The following is a 22,551-nucleotide window of genomic DNA, read 5'->3' on the forward strand; positions in this document are numbered from 1 at the left end:
GGTCATCCTTTTTCTTCTATACTGCCTGTGCACAGTTGTGGTTATTGTAAACCTTGCTAGCATGTTTGCATGTTAATTTCTAATTTATGCAATATAAATTATACATCAGTCTGGCACTGATGCACAAATTGCCTATTCAGGTATACAGTCTTTCGGTTTTACATTTCAACACCGTCATGCACTTTTGTAAAAACGAGCACAGTCCTCGCTTATCTCTTGGCCTTCCTATATGTCGGACTATCCCAGAGCACAAGCACTAAGCCTAGAAGCATCCGGCTGGTCTTGCATGAAATACAATAAAATCATTTTTAAGCACAGGCAACCGAGAAGTGAAGTGATTGTTTAATGGGAAAAAAAAACCTCTTCCGTTATCGAAGCAATGCTAAATCATCCTCAGAACTAATTCTTATCTGAACTATGACTCAAGTGTCCAATTTAGAAACACCCTGACAAAAGAATGGAGTTCCTTATCTAAAAAGAAGTTAATTTCACAATGGACCCACGCTCAGGAGAAATCTCTAGTGGCCGAGATGTAATCCCATGCTGAATCAATGCGAGTTCAGACAATCACCAGACCTGATTACATGTAACATTAGCCGGGACTGGAGCTGTGGAATGCTACTTATCAGTGCCCAGTGACATCACTGTGAAAACCTCAGCAGCAGAACCTGATCTCACAGCACTCTACTGAACGGGAGTGACGGCACACCCTGAACAACATAAATAAAAACATCTCAATATTCACCGAGCCACGCCGGCAGTTTTGCTTAGGGCAGTACATTACTGGTATTGAACAGCCCCTTCAGTTAATTAAAAGGGAAACGATCGACTTTAATTGGTGTCCTCTTTAGAGAAGAGGAGAGGCTAGGATGGCTTTTATAAAGGACTTGAAAATACATTTGAGATACAGAGATTGAAATGGTGCAATGCCCGGTAGTACAGTTGACGGTATTCATATAATACAGCATTGTCCAGGTTGGCTTTATGTCTATCACAACAGACAAGGGTACAGTCCTCTGCTGCTTGGAACAGAAGAGCCCAGCTTGTGGCCAGAAATCTCTCATCCTTTTGCATAAATGTACGACACCATTGTGATCCTGGCATGACTCAATTTCCTCTCTGAATCACAAACAATGCTAGGGCTCAGTTCATAAAACCACAAGGAAAAGTCATCTACCAAAGCATGCTCTGCAACTGCTACATCCAAAACAACTGTCCAAACTGTGCTGTACCTGCCAGCAACATTCAACTATTAATGTGAAAAAATAACAGTTATAAAATACTGAGTGAAACTGCACTGAATATTACACAATACTTAGACAATACAAGTTGCCATATATATATATATATATATATATATATATATATATATATATATATATATATATATATATATAAAGTGAGACACTACAGCATACTGTCTCCTCCAACAAAATGCCAGTCTTTAATTAGGTTCAAACAGCGGTTTTAATTTTAGCATCAGCCAAAATAAACCCTGGCTCCGGCTGAGCAGAGTCCCAGAGTCCTGCCCACTTGTGCTCACGTGTGATGCACTTCATCTGCGTTTGACCCATCTCCTATTTTATTATTTAAAAACCCACTGCCTGAGTTTCACTGGCAGCCGTATGCACACACAGACAGAGAGCGAGAGAGAGAGAGAGAGAGAGAGAGAGGTGGGGGGTGCTGCAAGACAGTCAATTCAAGAAGGCTTTGGGATCAGCCAGACACACTAACACACAAGCACACACACACACACACACACATACACACACAGATACAGTACAGACTCTCACAAGCACACATGGACACTCGTGCACACACACACACACACACACACACACCGTCACAAGCGCACGTGACACTTGTGCAAACACACACACATACACACACACAAGCACAGTCGCACACACACACAGGCACTCACTGCAAGGTGACTTTGACATTCAGCCTTGGGGGCTAGAGATGGTGCAGCACTCTAGTCCATATCCAATGGTTAAACTGAGAGTATCAAGTTTTGTTATTTTATAGATAGCTAGATAGATAGATATAGTTTTCAAAGAAAGCTGTTTTCATTCAATATAATAATAATGCCATTCTTACAAATCAAGTGCATAGAAAAAAAATAAGTAGTAGTTAGGGGTTCATGCATTTCACTGGAATGACAGACCTAGGAATCCAAGCTGCAGAATGAAGCAGAGTGTCTTACAGTAGCTGTAATGTAATACGTAATGTAATTGCTGCTGGGACAATCCTATTCCCACTGATCCATTTCCATCAGGCACGTTTGAGCACTAACGCTGATCTGAGTCTCTATTTCTCAAGAATGAAACAAGAACCCTCTCCCTTGCATTGGAACCCTTTTCCTGCTGGAAAGCCTCTTAGCAAAGTCACATGAAGTTTCAAAGAGCAGCAAAGAAAATGACTGGAATGAGAGTAAGGGTTCATATACAGTACTGAAGAAAAATGGGGTTTCCAATTAAAGCAAAGACCCCCTACCCCACCTCACCCCTCCCTCTAATACTATTACAGTGCAATCTGCCCTGGTTTTTACCCCCAATAAAATGAGACAAAACATTCACACACAAAACTGGAAAAGAAATAGAAGCAGCTCAAGAAGAGAAGCATTCACAGTAATTACAAGATAAAAAGAAAGCCAGGGATCCATATCAAAAGTAAGGATTATAACAAGAGTTCACTGCTAAATTATAACAAGTGTTCACTGCTAAATGCTAATGGACTGTTTACTAGCATCACATACAAAAGCAAAGCCCTCTTTCTGGCAAACTGCAGCTTGTTCAGACTAAAGCAGACCCTGAACAAAACTAATTACCGAAAAGAAACCCCACGAAAGGAGTGGAAGAGCAAACTCCACAGTGCTTTTCTCTCTTGTTCATAGTTCTTATTGGAATTGCCATGTGAGATCATCTAGCTAGAAAGGCTACTGCCGGGTTAAATGCTGTTGTTTTTAAGCCATTTGTTTTAATCTACACCAATCTTTTTTTGCAATGGTGGTTTCTGTAGAACTCTTATGCCAGCAAGAATGATCTATAAACCCACGAATGGCAACCTTACTTTTGAATCTTTATTTTTGAATTGCACACGCACACACACACTGTCCAAACCACTAGGCTAATGTCTTGTTATGGATAGGACCCACACTCCCTGGTTTGACAATATTTATATGCAGTGTGGTTTTTTCTTTTTTTTCTTTTCTATTTTTTTCTTTTTAATAGCCTCAACTCACCTGAGACTAACCCTGTCCTTGTGCTTTTAAAAACAACACACACACACACACACACACACACACACACAATGGTGTTTCCTCAATCTAATTAGAAAGATTTAGAGAGCCAAGTCAGCTGAGATTGGCCATGTTCTAGAATAAATGGTTTAGTTTTGTTTTCCCGCACACTTTTTTAAAGGGTAAGACATGGGAATGGGGTTCCAATTTATTGGTACCATTAAAGTTTGAACCCAAAACAAAAGTCACAGCCATTGCTTGTTTTCCTGTTTTCACAGTTTTCTTGCACTATTCAAAATAAGAACTTGACACTGTGTAACACAAAGAAATGGTAAAGGGGTATTGGTGTGGGAGATGAAATTATATCAATTGTATTTTATCTTCACAGGAATATCATTCCATCATGCGCTGCTAGTCTCACTGCCTTTACAACAAGCTGCACATGGTTAACGCCAGTGGAAAATCTGAATAAATAATAACAACAATCATATAATACTGTTCGAGAGCTATGAAAAGATTACAGGAGTTACATCAAGCCTTTTAGAATAACAAAATAAATACAATCTATCCTTCCTGCCAGCGTTGTGCTCGCGTCTCTTTATTTAGCACTTCTGGCTCCCTCACGCTGGAAAATGAGACGCCTGTGAGGTTTTGTGCATCTCCAGAATGTGCATTACTATCTGTCAACACAAAACCCAGCCCAGCCACCAACACCTAGCAGACACCCTGACAATGCTCCAACAGGGTTTTCATTGTACATGGATTGCAGCGTACATGAAGCAAGCCATTGCCCAGGGGGATAAACCTGGAGAGCTCCACCCAAACTGTCTCTGTTGCTACATTAGTACAGTCTGTACTTTCCAACTCTTAGCTTACTACAAGCCCAGAGCATAACGAGGGGGCGGGAGGGGGCAGGGTTATAAAGTTATTTGGCGCTGAGGCGGCTGCTGTGGAAAACGCATTGGTGACCAAAATGAAGGGAGTCACCCTGCACCCTCCAAATAGGAAAAACACATTCTTCAGTTTTTAATGCAACCGATACAATGGATGCCTTTATAAAAATGTCCTATAGTAAAGGCACTGCGAAAGCAGGGTATAGCATGGGTAAGCATTGTAAAGCCCAGAGAGGTATGGTAAATCATATCACAAAAACCACGGTAAGCTATGGTAAGTACATGGGGAAAACTGCAAAATGTGCTAATTTATCATGCTAAACTTTAATAAGGGATCCCTTCTCAAGACAGGTGGTGCCGCTACTAAGCAGTTAATGCAAAAACGCTGAGTTGGCTGGAGCACCTCCTGTGACCACACACAGTGACAGCACTTGAATCATTGTTTGGGGGCTCCACCTGTTGACCACAGCAATGTGGTAGACAGAGTTTATATACATACGGGGCTCAAACACTTTGTTTTGTTGTGTTTTTAGAAGTAGGTTAGTGAGCTGTCACAAGTCTAAACCCCTTCAGATACCCTGCGATATCTTGAGCACTGTTTAGAAATAAATTCTCAAACAGTAAAGCAGACTGTCAGACTTGTGCAATCTAATCTCCTGATGGCTAAATAAAGCATTCATTGAAATGGCAAAGAATCAATATTACTAAGTAGCCACAAGGTATCTGATTCTGTTTGTTGATCACTTGCTGTTTACCAGCCTGAATTTAATAGCATGAACCGCGTGACCTAGACACAGTACAGTGCATTTCACTGGTGTGTGCTGCCATTCACACTCACTGCACATAGCCCCTACATTAAAACATACAGCCCACCGTGAAAGTACTGTACAGACCAGACATGCTGAATGATAGATACACACACAGAGACAATGTGTACAGTGAGTGCATTTGGCTTCCTTGAAAGTATGCGTACACAGCTACACACTCAGAAACGCACAACACCGATAATGTTTTGCCAAAGCGTTTTTTGTTTTTTTGGAAGGGACAATTTCATTTAAAATTTGAGACCGGGCATTGCAGAACAGCTTTCTCTTTCGTCTGGAGGATACCTAGGAGCCCGGCCAGCTCACTGCTTTGTAATTACTCACAAATCCTTTCGGGCACCCTTTGAATGGAGACACCTTGAAGGAATGTTTAGGGCTTCACACCTTCTCTATCCCTTCCAAGGACACCTGCCAGTCATTCATCACGAGTCTGCAAGCAGGCAAGGTCCAGCACTGCAGCAGAGCCTCTTTTCTACTGTTCTCTGTCTCTGTCTCCTTCTCTAGCGGTCTCTGTCTCACTCTCTCTAAGTAAACTGCCTGCAAATCCACAGAGCCAGAAGTAATCCACAACACTAATACAACATTAAAAAAATGGCCATCATTAAATATTTAAAAGAACTCTCTCTCTCTCTTTATATTCTCTTCCACAGTACAACAAGGACAGCTATTTAAACATAAAGCATTAACGTGTATACTGTCTGCATTAGATTAAAACACTGCACTCTTAAAAATGTCTCACAGATAAAATAACAAAAAAACAAGCACAGGCGGTCATAGTTTTAAGCCTGTAGTAAATCACCCAAATAGTGCAATGTCTGCTCAGGATTGAAGCGCTGTTTAGAAGCACAGTTTATCCCCCACTATGCCTGTGCATACAAAGTGAGAGCTACCGGAATCACCATAAGCTTTGTCACCATGACCCACATCCACTGCTCACGTACAGGCAGACATGGAAGTGTGGCAGGCAGACAGGAAGGCAGGCAGGCAGACAGACAGGCAGACATGGAAGTGTGGCAGGCAGGCAGGCAGACAGGCAGGCAGACATGGAAGTGTGGCAGGCAGGCAGGCAGACAGGCAGGCAGACATGGAAGTCTGGCAGTCAGGCAGGCAGGCAGGCAGTCAGGCAGGCAGGCAGGCAGGCAGGCTCCTCTGAGATTCTAACACAACACTTAAATACGTGTGGTAAATAATGCCGTAGACTAGTTTTAGCACCATTGGACAACTGGTTTTCTAGATACAAGCACCTTTTTTTTTTAAATCTCCCACTTGTCTTTTTTTTGTATAAAATAAATTGTATTAACACAACACCCACCCAAGCACGCACACACACACACACACACTGATTGTGTTATTCACATCGGGAAATTCCGCAAGAATGTGCAGTTTTTCATTGTTTGACACAGACTGGTAATATGACAAAGTTTATCTGAAGGCAAATTGCTAGAAATGTTTTTAAAAGTCATTAAATTCAACGGTATTTAACTATTTTGGTTTTTTTTGCATAGAGTACAATTCAGATAGTACACATTTTTGCAAGCAAAATTAAAAGATACAGTGTTTATGAAGAAACTCAAAATCTAAAAAAAAATATTTTGGACTAGCTGTTACAATTCTTCTCAAGTCTTTTAGTGCCAAGAAAAAAAAACACATTGTGTTTAAAATGATGCATAAGTTCATGATCGCTCAGTCGGAAGCTGAAGGTAAAAAGCTGTAAGAAAGGAAGTCCAGAAGACAAAAGTTTGGCTACACTGAAGACACTCCCTGAAACATTCATCTACTTCGCTTAGTTTCTTTTAGTTTGAGCTGTGTTTAAAACTACATGTGTCAGCTGTGTACTGTAGTAAACAGTACAAATGAATGAATGAATCAATACATGCATGTACAAAATCATCAAGTAAATAAATGAAAGGAGCAGCTTCTTAATGAAAGCTTGCTCTGCAGTTCCCATGAGGAGCCGAACCCAATAAAACATGTTTTATAACTTTAACAAGGCAGGGTTACTGAATCCTCCTCAAGTGTGTTAGAAGCTCAAAGCCATGAGAACACGACTGCAATCCAAGCCACATCCCTCTTCATCCTACTGAAGATCAGAAAACACAGAAGCACCGTCCCGGCAAAAGCTGCAATTTGATGAAACTTGTAAAACCCCAGTGAATTTGGCAACACATAACCACTCATTACTCATCATTACGGGTCTCAGAGTAAAGAGAGGACGCCATTCATTCTGTGCTTGAAGGCTTCCATCTTCTGGTAAGAGTTCGCTGCCTAATCCTTTGTTTTCAGTGGAAGGATGTTCTGTACACGAGGTCTAGGGAATTCACCACTGAATTAAAGAAACAATTCAATAAAAAGGCTGTTGCATCCCCTTATGTGTAGCCAATATCAAGGCACTGTATAATCCTCGAAAATAATATATATTATATATATATATATATATGTTGCTCCAGTGGGAACAAAGGGAAATAAAACGCTTGTTGTTTATTCATTGTTATAATAACTCTTTACTTATGCAATTAAGAGTATTACCCCCTAATGTAAAACTAGACAACACTAAACATTTTCTTTCATTTTACAAACAGTGCAAATGCTTTGTCAAAGATATGTACAAATAAACCCCCCATTCTTAGTCTGTATTGCTTTCATGAGTTCTACCTGCATTGCAAATTACAGAGAAACCCAATTGCAAATCCATGCATTTTAAATGAACCTCCAATACAGCAGACCCCCCCCCCCCCCCCCCTAACTGAACTGCCTCCTATCCAACTGGAGCACTAGGTCCCTTATGGCTTGCCATTTCATTTACTTTGGATAACAGGGTGCAGCTGTGCTTTACTGTAAGTAAGGGTTTGCTAAATACCTCGCTCCTAACACTGTCCTGCCCTATTGATTTGAGGAGTGTGTCTGAGCACCAGCGCCTCACGAAACCCGAGACACGAGAGATGCTTCTTTCTGTAAACACTTCCAATCCACACCTGCTTTTCAGTACCACTGACTTTCAGTTTCACTGCGACCCAGCTTTGCATCTGAAAGGGAAGCATCTCCTGCACACAAACTCTTTAGCAGAGGATGATGGGAAGATGCATTACTGACACGCTCACATCTACCAACTGCAGGTACGCAGTAATTGTTGCACCTGCAGACAGTGTTGTTCTGAGGTACTGTTGCACACATTACAATGCACTTCATCATGCAATACCACACACAGATTTACAATACACATTCAAACACATCATTCTGAATGTGTTTGCAGATTAACGTTGATGTTTTTTTTTTTTGATAGCTGGTGCAATTACACAAGAAATGATCCTTTGCTACAAGTACAGCTCTCCAAATGCAAACCCAGCATGGTGCAGCACAGACTGGCAAGGGATTGGTATTGGAGGTAACAGTACTAGAAACAGCTTTTCAGTGTTTGTAACACAGGCAAATGTTGCGCAATTCTTATGAGCTTCTTAACTATGCCACCAGCCTGCTTTACTTGGTTTTACTTGGTTTTGTTTAGCTGCAAATAAAGATGTATTTCACATTAATAGAAATTAGAAAATGGTGACAACAGCAGTGTAAATGATTTAACATTCAGAGATTGTAATAGCAGTTCTAATCTGCACGGGGCAAGGCTTTTTGTACAAACAACCACAAAAAAAGGAGTCAAATTAAAAGGAGCCATAAGTTAAAAGATAAAAACAAATATTATCTTTCTAATGAAACAAAAAAAAACTAAAAATACTGACAATTTTCCTCCTTTCATTTGATTTTATTCGCTCCATGCCTGCCACAGGCCAGTGTGTGAGAGAGAGAGAGAGAGAGAGAGAGAGAGAGAGAGAGGAGAGCGAGAGAGATTAAACAGGCGCAGATAGTGAGTGTGATGGATAAAAGCGTACGTACCGATTCCAGGCAGATGGTGAACCCCCTTGGTATCCAGCAAATACAAGACACATGTACACCCTGCCAGCCTTTCCAGGAGTCCTTTCAGAACAACTGCTCTCTGATACACTGGCTCAGCCGAAGCCCAAGTGCTGCTGCTGCTCGCTGGCACAGGAAGACAGAGTGAGAGGCGGCACTGCAAGCCCTCACCACATTGAGGGTGCTTCTCCATCTGCCTGTTTGTGAAGAGTGGTGGCAGCTGGGAAAGGGAGGGGGTGAGAAGAGAAGGTGGTGGTGGAGGGAGCAGGGTGAATATCGAAGGCTGCTGGGACTGCTGGCAGGACAACAGCTGAGATACCAGTGTCCCCTGGTCTACTATTTCAGCAGCATCAGCAAGGCCAAGGCAAGGCATGGAAGGAGGCCTAGAAGGGACAGCTACAGGCAACTGGCAGCCTTTACAAGCACTCAGAAACAAATGCCCCCTTCTGCTACGGCTGCTGCTCCTGCGTCTCTTCTTTCAATAACAACAAAACATATCTATGGGATATCCAAAATACAATTTGAACCCACCCAAAAAGATTTTTTTGACAACCATGTCAACAGATATACTTCTTTAAAATTGTATATCTTTTTTTACCTTCCTGAACTATTTGATCCTAAACTCCCGCATTCAACAGAGGAGAGCAGTATTTGTTTATCTGCATGCAAAGCAAACAGACACCGTTTAGTATGAATGCATCTAAAACAGTAAACAGTCACAAGACAGCCTCACTTATTTAAATTAACTCTTAAGCAATAGTAACACTAGCCTCTCGCCTCACTTGACAAGCGGCTGGCACACTGCCATGACCTTACCTACTCAGAACAGCAAACACCATATGTACCACAACCAAAAATCTCTAGAATACTAAATCCAAGGCAAATGAATGAACTCCAGTTTCCGCTGAATCCTAGCATCACTGGTCAGTGTTTTGGGGTTGGCTGGGATGTGTATTTAGAAGGCAAGCCCTGCTGTCCCAGTATCAACGGCATCCTGGCCATTTAAAACATTCCAGTTGTAATATGTTTTTGTAATTGTATCTGTGCAATGTAATATTTTCCCCTGTTGACGGCCGCTAGGATTGTTTAACACAAAGAGGGTGATGTCATGCCCAGTAAATTGAAAGACAAGATGCCCTATTAAATCTGATATTTATCTGTCCTTGGGCTCCTCTCCTGTAGCAGTGGCATTGCCAGCATTGCCACAGCCCCCTCGTCTAGGAGTGATTCATTAATATAGTAAAGTTACCTTATCTGTGCTGTATCTAATGTTGTACACGTTGCGTTGTATGTTTTTCAACATAATCATGATTGGTTTTTTATTTTAATTTTATTCACACATCCTGATCATTATTTAGCTGTGAAGCAATAAAGCAGTTTTGTTTTTTTTCCTGGACAGTCTTCGCTTAAGAGAAGAAGGAAAACATTTGTCTGTTGCCCGTCTCTGACTCCAGTGTTAATATCGAGATCAATGCTTACCCCTGCAACAACTCAATCTAGTCAATCACAGCATTCATAAAATAACTTCAAAGAGCACTCCCTTCATCACACAGCAACTGTAACCTTACATTAAAATGTTACAATGTAGCTGTCCGATTGGGTAGATTGGGGTCATTTTAAACTCTCGGCTCTCTCAGTTAAATATGAGCGTCTGCCTTTATAGGCTTAGTTTCAGCACATTGCAGCTGGTAAGGTTGAGCAAGGGGTTATAAACCGACTGACTGGGTGGATTCTTAGGCATTTACAAGCTAAAAATGATCATTTATACAGTTTTTGCATGCTTCTACAAATCATTTTTTCTTAATATTGTTTATTTCGTTGCTACTTTCAGTACTAAATTTGATACCACTGACCCTGCCAAAAGTCTGCAAAATAATAAAAGGGTCCATTTTGAAGCTGTTATAACCACAGGAAAACAAACACGACCTGTAAACAGGACATGCCTCTTAAGCTATCTCTGTTTACAATCAAAATGGTCTTAGTCATAAATGAAAGCCATCCAAAAACGTACAAAAAAAACCCACCCAGCTCCACCGCTCTGTCAGTCGTTTTACTCCACTCGCCCCACAGCATTCAATGGGAGAGAGTTTGTATACCAAAGTGTATACCATTAGCTTGCTAACCAGTCTTGATTTGCATCTTTCAGAATTACCGTTTAGGCAAGCATTAAACGAAACGTTAAACACAGAGGTTTGTGTCAAAGCATGTGTTTCCAGTAACTGATTAGTAAAAGACTGTTGTTTTACTGCTATTCCGGTAGGAACCCTCGTGGGGTCCGTCTCCTTGTTTTACCAGATAGAGCATGTGGCTCCAGGGTGAGTCTTAGGAAGGCACTGATGCTGCTGGAGTGCTGCGTACTGCAATGTGGGGTCACTTCCCTTTGGCAACTGGGTTAACAGAAGAGAGACAACCCCAGACACAATGTGAATCCAGCTGCTGATCTACAGCCTCACCACCCCCCAGCAGGGGTCACTGTGGCACATTAAAGAGGTCACAGACATGCGCACAGTACTGTCTACTGTCTAAAGACTGGAGCCCCTGAATTAAGATGTAGCAGAGCAGAATAATGTGATTGAAGCCTCGTAAGTGTTGTTTGAGAAGGGATCTGGAAGTGCGATTGAAGCCTCGTAAGTGTTGTTTGAGAAGGGATCTGGAAGTGCGATTGAAGCCTCGTAAGTGTTGTTTGAGAAGGGATCTGGAAGTGCGATTGAAGCCTCGTAAGTGTTGTTTGAGAAGGGATCTGGAAGTGCGATTGAAGCCTCGTAAGTGTTGTTTGAGAAGGGATCTGGAAGTGCGATTGAAGCCTCGTAAGTGTTGTTTGAGAAGGGATCTGGAAGTGCGATTGAAGCCTCGTAAGTGTTGTTTGAGAAGGGATCTGGAAGTGCGATTGATAGTATCGATAGTATCTATAAAGTATCCATGAAGCTATAGTTTAATCTCTCCTGTTGTGCTAGGGTTGTAATGAAGTTACAAACATGCCACTGCACATCATCATGTTCAGATACGTGCATGCATACAATACTAATATAAAACAATACAAGAGTAAATAACTTGGTAAGTAAGTGTAAAGTAACAACAGGTTTTATGAACGGAAGCCTTGAGTGTCAGGAGAACCATGCATTCCAAACACGAAGGTCACGCTTTCATCACTGTCATTCCAAGTATTGTGTGTAAAAGGTTGCTATTTATTTCAATGCACACTACAGGGACTGTATTTTACAGGGTTTACAGAAGGGGTTCCCGAGGAACTGTCATCCAAAACTTCTCGGAAACATATACAAGCGAAATCACTTGAGATGCGTGCATCCCAGAACAGGTTCTTACAAAAAAAATGGTATGATGTTTGATGTTCCTCCCAAAATATGGTGCAGGCAAATGAGTGTTGGAACTTGACAGCAGCAACTAGCCCCAATTGTGTCAATCATCTTTTACTTCCAGTAATAAATCTACAATCCAGAACTGATAGGAGGTTAGTAAACCATTTTCAGAATGACCCTCGAGAATGTTTCCACTTCAAAAGATTCAATGCATTTCAACAAATACAAAAGTCAAATAAAACAGTCAGCTAGTGAAACACTCATGGCTTGCACCCAAAATAAGCCCCTTTCTAAAAATACAGTTTCTGTGGTTTTCTAGTTACTGCCTAAAACACAGCAAGATATCTTTTTAAATGTATTATAATACAATTGAGTTCTCACCCTGAAAGAACTCAACTGGGATCCAGACAAAATTAAACATCGGTTTGAAATATATTGTAATAATATTTAAAAAGGAAAACACACACACACTGTGTGTTCAGAGTCTCATTTACACCCGTTTTCATAGCTCTATGTGATGGGGCTAGGACCCCACTCTGCCTATAGCACTTGGCTCAGTCCCACTCACTCTCATTAGGAACTAACCTGTACCTCCTAACAAGCGGTGTCTGGCCCGGTCTCACAACTCAAAAGCCAGGACTGGCATGGTTTTAAAGCGCACTTCGTGCCAGTGCATTTCCGCCTTCCAGAAACTGCAATTCAATAATCCAGGACTCGCACTCGCTAGCATTATTTGTTTCTTGTAAGTTACATATGAAAAATAAAACCTGTAAGGAAGCATGCCGCATTTAAAAGCAGACATAACTACAATGCCAAGTGTATGAAGTTGTGATTTACGATCCCACAAGGAAGGGCTAGTCAAGCCTGGGTTGAGTTCCCTCTGTTTGTGCCTCCACTTGCTGTGCACCAGCATAATCACAGTGAGCAGCTCAAGGATCACTGCCAGCTCAGGTAGTTGATTAGTAATCTGCTATGTAACATGCAGCTCGACTCACTCTAAAACAACACCAGACGAACAGGAACTAAACAAGCAGATCTATATTGCAATGGTTAATAGGGTTACAAAATATGAAAATCATTTATTTTGGTTTCAAGCAATGAGTAAATTGTTAAACGACTCTTAATTAGCCCCTCATATCTGTTCACATGTTGCTGTTTCTCTTCGCACTCGTGTGGTATGACCTGAATAACCCCAGTGCAGACTCCCGAGGGCTTTGTAAGCCATGCATACTGTTCAGGTTTTGCCCTTGTCCCGCACCGCCAGACTCATGCATTTCTGTATTTATGGGTTTATTTTGAAATGGGCTATGCAGATCTAGCAGTATCTAGACAGCAGATAAAGAGTGTGTTTGCGCATGTGCATTAGTGTGTGCGAGAGAATGAAAGAAGGGTCAAGAACATTTATTACACGGCACAAGAAAACACACCCACTTATCTGAAAATGAGAGGTTTTGCGTGCATTTATTTGATTTTTTTAATAGAAATAGTTCTTTGAAGTTCATTAAATACATGTTAAACCACAGAAATGTGTTCCACTCTTTTTCGCACCCTTTAGTTATCCTTTTACTGCTCTGTTTTTGTACAATCGTACAGTTTTCACTTACAGGATTGTGTGACTGTCAATCCAGTCCATTTGAAACGGTTTCTAATTACCTTTGCATGCATGTGTACAGTGCTAAACTACACAAGTCATTTATATTCACAGGTTTCTTTAGTTTATTTCTTTAATGCAAATTGTATTTCTTTATTACAGCATTGAAAGTAGGTTACATTTTTTTCTTGGGCGTTTCAGACTTCCGTTCTCAGTCTTTTCGGTGCTACAAGGACGGCTTTGCAAAATGATTCAAAAGAAAGGAGTCATTTTTATAGGACTGTTATTTCACACATTGGAAAAATAATAAAGGCAGCCGCATGATGCAATGGCTGATTTCAAAGAAAGAATTAGCTGTCAGATTCCTTTAAAAGAAAGAAAGAAAAAACAGCAAAAAGTAAAACCAGAGACAAAGGATTGGACGAACCCGAGCAGTCTGGCTCTACTCATTCATTCTTTATTGCCCAACAAAAAATATATATGAATGTATTCCGTGTTGTTGCAATTAAGGCCAACAGTGATTCAGTAAGGAAAAGCATTGCATGCAAATGATTCAAATCTCTTTAGCAGTATGAAATAGCTTTAACATTGTACAAACGCACAGGATAACTTTAACAGGCACTTAACATTAGGTTGGTAGATTCAAATGTTAATATTACATACAAATATTAATGAAGGCAAAATGAAAACAATTCTAATTTACTAGGTCTGTATGTACCACAATATATAATAACATTCACATTCATATATATATATATATATATATATATATATATATATATATATATATATATTATATTATTTACTGTATACACACACACACACACACACTGGAATGGTTTACATCTAAAAAGGTAAACATATTATAAGGAGATATTCGCAAAGGAAATTAAAATAAGAGTATCGAAATACAGCCTTCAGAAAAAAAAAATAACATTCAACTCTCTCTATATATGAAATCCCTAACCAGCAAAATGATTCACCCGTCAGGTTTATATTGCAGCCTTTATTCAATATCGATGACAGGGATATGTAAACTTTAATAACTTTGAAACCAGGCTTGCTATTGACTTAAACTTGAGCAGCAGTCCCGACGCCAATACTGTCATATTAAAGGATTAGACCAAGTCTGAATTTGAACTGGGTGTTTATTAAATTATAGGAGCCTCATGCAAACCACAGTTCTTTTATTAAGGGTTTTTCTATTTTATATGCAGACTTCAATTCAGGATTATTATTTTTTTTTTTTAAAACAGGCTTCATTTGTTTTTTGGCAGTCCTTTTTGGGGCTGATTGAAAATGGTAAGTAACCAGGAACATAATGCACAACACGACACCCGTGTTCACAATGCTTTACATGTGAAGTGTGGATCCTGCAAGTCAAGCAGCAAGCCCATTACTGGAGCTCACTGAAAACCCTGAATCACAGAAATGAACACAATGCAGCTTTAAAAGAAAAAAAAGAAAAACTCAAGTCAGTAACGCATCTTTTTGAGGTCATCACCTCTCTCATCTACACATATATCTGTGTCACTAAGCCGACTGCACGGCTGTTATTCAGTCTGTGTATTGATCATATATCTCACTTACCCCCAAAGTGCAGCCAGCACCACAGTGGGCTCAAGTATTGATTATTGCTATTCAGGTTTTCACATTGGAACAGAAACCAGAACAGACCCCTCATTCACTATTACCAGAGCTATCAGGCTGGACAAAAAATGAAGCATCAACTAGCTGGACCAAGTAACTTCTAGTACAGTGCTTTGGTTCTAGTTGTCTCCTTAAAAATACAAGTCAATTACAGACTGGAATTTTAAATAGAAAGACGACCATTTTGTCAACCAAATATCATTTTTCAATCAACATACACACCAATAAACAAAATGAGCTGCTGACTGTATGAGGCACGTACTGAAGGCGTGTAGTTGATTACACACGTCTCACACTCCACGCCTTCACACTGCGCACTTACTGGAATTACTGGAATCCCCGCACATGGAATTGGGGAAACCCATCCTGCAGTTTAAGATGAGTTGACATTGCTTGACTAGAGTCAGACATTCTTCCCACAGCACAGTCTGCTGTGTGATATGAGTTTGAAAATATTCTATAAAAGGGAACACAGAACAAAGTTAAATTGGTGAAACAATGCGTTGGCGATAAGCAAGAGGACTGACATGAGCACCAACCCAGTCAGTTTATACAGCTTAACTGACTGACTGACTGGCGTTCCAAAACGCGTTAATGTGCAGAGATGGCAAAAATAGTTCAGTGGAATCATAGAATTAATTAACTAGAAGACTGTATGCATCAGTTATCTATACATACTGTATTATCTCCTTCACTGCACTCTCACAGCACAGCAGTGAATCGAAATCAATTCAGCACTGCATTCTCACAGCACAGCAGTGAATCGAAATCAATCCAGCACTGCACTCTCACAGCACAGCAGTGAATCGAAATCAATTCAGCACTGCACTCTCACAGCACAGCAGTGAATCGAAATCAATTCAGCACTGCACTCTCACAGCACAGCAGTGAAACTGAAATCAATCCAGCACTGCACTCTCACAGCACAGCAGTGAATCGAAATCAATTCAGCACTGCACTCTCACAGCACAGCAGTGAAACTGAAATCAATTCAGCGATTCAAGTCATTTGACAGCGTGCCAGGTTTTTCATATCTTATCACAGAAGTATGAGGCAATACTGTTAGGTTATGTATTAAAGTAACTCTGTGTACAAGCCTATTGTTCTGGGTATATACAGTGTGAAGGCTTCTCCATATCTAAAGTAAACATCACCTGGTAAAAGATAATAACCCCCAGCCCTAGTGCAAGACTAGTGTGAAACGAATTGGGATTTCCACACCGGGGCTTATGTAGTGTAGTAGTAATAATAATAATAATAATAATAATAATAATAATAATAATAATAATAATAATAATAATAAGAATATTTATTATTATTATTATTATTTAACAACTACACACAGACACAGTTACAAATGTACGCCTGCCGTAAGTTACAACCTCACATTTTTTACACAAGAAAATGTCCACCATTTACAACCCTTTTTTACATACAGTGTTATAAACCCAACAGAATGGGTGCCTCCGTTCAGCAGAACGACTTCCACAACTCGTTTCCTCAAATCTGTGGCAGGAAAGTCTGTTTCTTTTTAATTTAACAGAGGTTCCTGCAAAAGGATAAACAGATTTTGCAGCTGTAAAGATGTCATTCTATGTGCGTGTGTCTCTGTTTGTACTGTACGCTGATACATAGTTTAATCTGTTGCACGGCCTGTGAGATACAGAACAAAACTTGTGTTACGAGTGAAGGCAAGTTAAGGTGCAACCTTAATACAAGTTAAATACATATTTATTTTCTCTGTTATCGCAGTGCTGCTGCTGCATTAGCACATAACTACTAAACCCTCAATAGTGCTAAATTCAGAAATACATCACATTCTAAAACATCTAAATACATGAACTGCTCATGACTTAGCAGCTAGTATTTGCTAATGTTGATAACAATGTTTCTTACATGTAAAAAAAAAAATTATAATAAAGAAAATCTATTATATCAGGACGTTTCGGACTACAGGTCCTTCAGCTGGATGGAAAAGGCAGTGCAGAGAGAGAGAGAGAGAGAGAGAGAACGAGAGAGAGAGCGAGAGAGCGAGAGAGAGAGAATGAGAATTATTTTAGTGTGAGAATTGGCACTGGTATTAAGTGAAACTAAAAAAAATGAACTTAACTGCCTGTCCCATCCTGAACTCACAGTAAAACAGGAATTAACAGCTACAACCCACATGTGAACTTGCGCTAAAACCTGCTACTGTGTATCATGCAGGTGTGGAGCACGGAGCAAACAGGCTGCTGCATTTTTATTCTTCTGACTCTTCTACTTCAGGATTTCTCTCTTAGTCAGAGATTGCATTGGGTATTTACTGACCACTCTGCTTCAGTTTAGAAAGCGGTGACGGCAACATAAGAAATATTTTGGGCAACAAAATATACACTGAATAGTTAAAGCCCTATACACAAATACCCAAGTATTGACGGTACTCTGAAAAGTACCGTCGCATTAGGAAGAATGGTTATTTCATTAGCAAGCCATTGCCTGTCATTGCTAGGAAAGCTATAGTTATTATGCCAGCAGGATATAGTTAGGTCTTAGAAAAAAAACAGATTCCCAGGCCAGGACTTTCTGGGACAGTCTGCCGAGCCCCACAGATTTCTACTCTATGATAAATAGAAACAAAGGCAGCTAGCAACACTTTCTGCTTTGGACTGCGTTATTTCCACCACAATCCTGGTGATGGTTAGCTCCATTCATTACTTTACAACACTGAAATCGTAAGATATTAGATGGACTGATCCAAAAAAAAAAAAACTGCAGGCTTAAAATTTTAAAACCAGATTGAACTTTTGGCTGGTCTGTAATAAATAAATAAATAAATAAATAAATGAAAGACTATGCCATAAAGAGACAAAACAGATAGAGGAGTCGAGGACAGGACAGGTCTGTTATTTAAACAGTTGTAGCAACACGTGGGGACGTGCAACGCTAGTTACTCTTTAAGGGGGTCGAGGGTTTGCTGTCTAAACTAAAGCAGAGTCTGTTTGTTTACATTGGGATCATGTTATAAATATGTATTGGGAATGAGGCTTTTATTTGTTTATATGTGTGTGTGTGTGTGTGTGTGTGTGTGTGTGTGTGTGTGTTTGTGTGTGTGTGTGTGTGTGTGTGTGTGTTGTTTTCTATTGTGTTTAAATGCTCTGGCAATACAGGAGCATCCCTGTCATGCTAATAAAGCTTATTTGAATTGAGAGAGAGAGAGACACACAGACAGAGAGACAGAGACACCACCGGCTCATCAGCTTGCGTGCTGGAGGACCTTACAGTAAGAAGCGGTCAGAAACAAGGCAAGGACAGCTGGATCCTCTGAATGACCTCTGGTGCAAGCTGTCCAGAGTCCTTTTAGGAAAAGGGGAATTCAGCATTCCACATGGCTTTGTCCTTTAAAGGGACGAGAGCTGGATTCCTCTTAGCGAGACACTAGAAGAGCCACCTCCCTTGTAAGGAGCCAGGAATTAGAGAGGCAGCTGTCCCTTGGATGGAGTAATGCAAGGCTAAGTGTGAGCCTGCTGACCTCTAGTGTGTAGAGGGTAGTGTGTGAGTCCGTGCATGTGTGTGTGTGTGCGTGTGCGTGTGCGTGACTGTGTGTGCGTGCATGCGTGTGCGTCTGTGTGTGTGTGTGTGTGCATGCGTGCGTGTGCGTGCACAGCCACATGCTTCAGATCTATGCATACTGGTGGATCCTGAAGACTTTAAAAACAAAGTCCTTCCTCCTCGCTAACTTTTGTAATAATTTGCTGCCAAAAAGGTATTTAAAAGAAATGGGGAAGGGGGGTGACAGTTTTTACTGTAACTGTTTCGTTTGAAAAGGATGATAAAAATGGCTGGACAAGACGGGTGCCGTCACTGCTAGGAAAAAAGTTTCTTAGCAGTGAGAAACGATAGCAAAAATAAATTCAGCTGGCATTTGTCTAGCCAGATAATGCCTGGTCCTAATACCCTTAGACAGTCAGGGTTAATTCTAACTATATTACAACATGTGTATAAACACACTGAGAATAACTACCAAAACACGGGTTAGTCAATATTCACTTTGAAACCTTATCCTAATGTCAGTGCTGTTTGCTAAAGTAACCGCAGTATTGCTGTATTTTTAAAGCACATGTGGTATACACTGGGTGCCAGGACTTGATGCAATTCCCCTGCGTTTTGGTTTGGAAGGCATCTTTGTGTATTAACAGAAAGTTTAATCAATCTCAGACTTACTCGGTGATCCCTGGAGGCCTGGAGCATACCGCTCGGAGTTTCATTTCCAAATCCACACAAGCTGGAGAGCTAGCCTGTGCCTCGACACATCTGACCCAGCTGGGTCCAAGCGCAACAATGAAAAGACACACAACAGAGTTTAAAACGTTACACACGAGACTCAACATTCTGCATCCAGCCTCCATCTCTCACGGGAGGCTGCTGGAATCCCCAGCTCAATGCAGATGGAGCTGCCCTGTGCAATGAATCATGCTGGTGGGGCCGCTATGAGGATTCAACAGAGAAATGAGGCTTCACTCAACGCAGTGTTGTGTGGATGCATGGCCCCCCCTCCCCTGTCCCCGTCCCCCCTCCCACCCCCAATCCAGATGAGCAGAGCAAGCACCTTACTCACTGTGCTGGTAGCCCCACCACCCCCACCCCACATTAAACAAAATGTACTACTTACCCAGCAATGAAGACAACCAAATCCTTTGCACGGGATCAGAAGTGTCCAGCGGCCTGCCTCTTCCTTCTCTGTTCTCTCCTTATTCCCAAATGCTTCCTGCATTCACTGCCTCGACACTCCTGAAAGAGAAAACAGAGCAGTCAGGTTTATCCACAAATTCAAAGGCTTCACCTGCCTGTCTCCTCTCCTGACAGCCTGAGCTCATTACAGATCAGGTCCGCCTCCATGCTAGCGGTGTTCCCTGCCGCTGACAGTATGCTGTAATATTCCCAGACGGGACGACTGCTCTAGACTTTAGACTGTAGAAGGGGTGGGAGAAGTTGGGTAATTTCTTCACAGCTTCCAAACCATTGAGAATAAATCTCTGCAGGATAATGACAGAAGAAGTGCACAGTAAACTAATATATATATAGATACACACACACACACACACACACACACACACAACTATACTGTATAACTATTTTTTTAAGACCTCAAAGGTTGCCTCAGTCAGTGGAGCTCCCGTTGTAGGCAGCCACTACAGAAAACAGGTCTGCCTAATCTTAAAAATCCCCCACCAACAAGTTTAAACAAAGTCTAGTGAAATCAATTACAAAAAAACTCACACTTGCCAGATACATGACCTTGGATCCCACAGGAAGAGAAATACTGGCTATATAAAACAAGGAACTGACGAACACATAAACACACTCCAGCGCTGTGTAATTTATCTGAACTCATCGTCACTCGTAATAAAAGTTGTGTTCTGTATCTCACAGGCCGCGAAACAGATTAAACGATGCATCAATTTACAGCACAAACAATCACTCGCTCACACACACACACACACACACACACACACACACACACACACACACACCTGTTTTATTTATTTATTAAGAGATCACCTCCTTTCATAAATAGCTCAGGTAGAACACAGTCCAAGGATTCCTATCCACTTTAATGGAGTTGTGGAACAACGACACTGCGAGGGCATGCCCTACCTGTCACATTGGAGCTTGGGTATGACACTACACCGTGCACGTTACCATGACAATTCTGCACAGAAGTTCTGCTGTGTAGCATGTTTCTACTGTGCATGCACCGCAGCTTTCCTGATGATTGTACTGTGCTTTTACTGAACTCCTCTCATTGGAGAACACGGCTTCTCTGGCAGGTACACTGGGTCTAATTGAGCTGAGCAGCACAGGATTTAAACCGTGCATCAGATGGACTAGGCAGCTTATGGAGCTCACAGAGTGTACACTGTGTGCAGCGGTGCACATTGTTTGTTAATCCATTGCTTCACAGCAATTAATGAAGGTGGCTCTGGAGCGCTGAGCTCCACAGTGAGTGCAGGCAGGATCATCTCGCTCGGCTGGAATGCAATGCAATTGACCAGAAAATGCACTTGTGGAGACCAGAAATAGGCATTCAATAAAAACACACACAGAGCCGACTCGATTTCCCTGCCAAGAGCCGCTAAAAAAAGGCGTCTGTCCCTGAGAACTGTTGCTATTTATATTTACCACCAGTCCAGGAATACTCTGCCGGTAGGAAACCAGAAAGAACATATCAATCAATCAGAATGCATCTCCCTCGCTCACTGCTGCTTTAATTCCAGATCTACGTGGACTTTGAGACAATAAAATATTCAAGGACTGAAGAAACCAAAAAGCCTTCCCCACCAAAGCTGTGGTTCACTGCGCCACTGAATCATTTTCTATTCCCTACAGCACGGCAGGAGGTTAATATTCCCTTTAACAGCGTTTCAGCTTTTAAAGTTAAACTTCCTGTCCTAGCATTAATAAACACACTCAGTATTGAGACCACAGGAGACACTGGTACTGTAAGAAGTACTGTAGCTGCTAGTCTAACCACATAGCCGTCAATGCCTACAACTGCTTTCAAATAGTTTTACTGACTTAACAAATGGTTTAAACAGTCACTATTAATGATGTATATTTTTAATACATTTTCTATAGTTTTTACGCTATTAAGAAAAAGGGTGCCATGTATAACCCCCCACTGCTGCAAGTAGAACCAGGACCAGGAAGTGTGGAGCAGCGGCACACTGTACAGGTTTTACAGTGTAGAGGGAGTGGAAACTTTCTCTTTCTAAAGCCTAAACTACATTTGGTTTAGCCTGCACAGAAGGAGGTGAATGCGCAGTGACTTGCCCGCCTCAGCTTCAAAAAATTAAGACATTTGGTGTACAGGCACTGGTAAATATAAAAAGCGACAGGACCTTCACAGTTCCCAGTCCTTCGCTCAAAGCCACAAGCTTGCTCTGCTTTCCATTATGATGTTAATGTTGGAGCCCTGGTGATGGAATGTGCTGGGGACTCATGCTGTAACAGGTACCAGCACCTAACTAACCCAACACCAACCCGCCAGAGTGCGCCTCATCCCAACTGCAAGCTTCAACCCTCTCCTGTACTCCTCACCTCTGTGACCTCAATACCTGTGATAAAATAAGTAGGTGACAAAGCGTCTGTCAGT

At 41.2% G+C, this 22,551-nt stretch overlaps 1 protein-coding gene across 11 annotated transcripts in view; it reads right to left on the bottom strand.

Annotated features, from left to right (window-relative positions):
* The window catches only part of LOC117427978 (myocyte-specific enhancer factor 2A-like), a 100,635-nt gene that overhangs the window by 67,839 nt on the left and 10,245 nt on the right, over positions 1 to 22,551 (bottom strand). For 10 of the 11 annotated variants that reach the window (XM_058999197.1, XM_058999199.1, XM_058999196.1 and 7 more), the window contains exon 2: positions 20,068 to 20,186. The gene's annotated coding sequence lies outside the window, so the exon portion shown is untranslated. Of the gene's footprint in view, positions 1 to 8,843; positions 9,067 to 20,067; positions 20,187 to 22,551 lie in introns of those variants that run through there. The other variant, XM_058999198.1, reaches the window with a different exon arrangement.

The sequence above is a fragment of the Acipenser ruthenus genome, chromosome 24, assembly GCF_902713425.1.
Source record: "Acipenser ruthenus chromosome 24, fAciRut3.2 maternal haplotype, whole genome shotgun sequence".
NCBI lineage: Eukaryota > Metazoa > Chordata > Actinopteri > Acipenseriformes > Acipenseridae > Acipenser > Acipenser ruthenus.